The 653-nt window shown below is 44.3% G+C and overlaps 1 long non-coding RNA gene across 1 annotated transcript; it reads left to right on the top strand.

Moving 5' to 3' along the window:
• The first annotated feature begins 10 nt into the window (after nt 1–10).
• LOC147820346 (uncharacterized) lies at nt 11–604 on the top strand. The gene is made up of 2 exons (XR_015436768.1): nt 11–261; nt 513–604. It is a non-coding gene; the product is annotated as an uncharacterized LOC147820346 (long non-coding RNA).
• Nucleotides 605–653: the final 49 nt, after the last annotated feature.

The raw sequence follows: 653 nt of genomic DNA, 5'->3' as shown, positions 1-653 counted from the left end.
TTTGTTTTTCTTTGAGGAAAATGAATTTCTTAATCCACCGACTATTTTACATATTTGATTAATTGATTAAAAAATATTTGTCAGCAGCTCTGGTTGAATAAGCGTGTTTTAGTAATGCTCTCTTCCCTCCAGCCGGGCCTCCCCCTGTCTGCAGTGTGTGAGATCTGCAAAGAGCCCAATCAGGAGGAAAGTGGAGACCCCTCCCTCACCCTGATGGAGTGTTCCAACTGTGCACAGATAGTCCATCCTGCCTGCCTCACGGTACAGCACGCACGCTCCCTCATCAATCTACATTCAGTACTCCGAAATGACAAGATGAAAGTAGAATTCTGGAACTTTGTGGTGTCACAACAAAGCAGTCACCAATCAGAAGTCCCAACAGCTGGTTTTAAGGCTCAGTTTCTGAATACAGGCTGTGTCCATTTTTCTGTGCCATAAACAAGGTTCTGGTTAACTTTTTATTTCCTCTTCTTTTCTTCTGTTTAATTTTTCTTGTTTGTCTGGCTCTGCAGGTTCAGGGTGAAGGAGTGGTGAATAAAGACCTGCCCAGCTGTTGGGAGTGCCCAAAGTGTGTCCAAGGAATCACTGACCCAGAGGTACACAATGTCTCGTTAAAAACACACACACACACACACACACACACACACACACAC

This window comes from Seriola lalandi, unplaced genomic scaffold (assembly GCF_002814215.2).
Source record: "Seriola lalandi dorsalis isolate HSWRI2012SDOR001 ecotype SW California unplaced genomic scaffold, Sedor1 jcf7180001965578, whole genome shotgun sequence".
In the NCBI taxonomy this organism is placed as follows: domain Eukaryota; kingdom Metazoa; phylum Chordata; class Actinopteri; order Carangiformes; family Carangidae; genus Seriola; species Seriola lalandi.
This window is presented reverse-complemented; position numbering and strand designations above follow the sequence as displayed.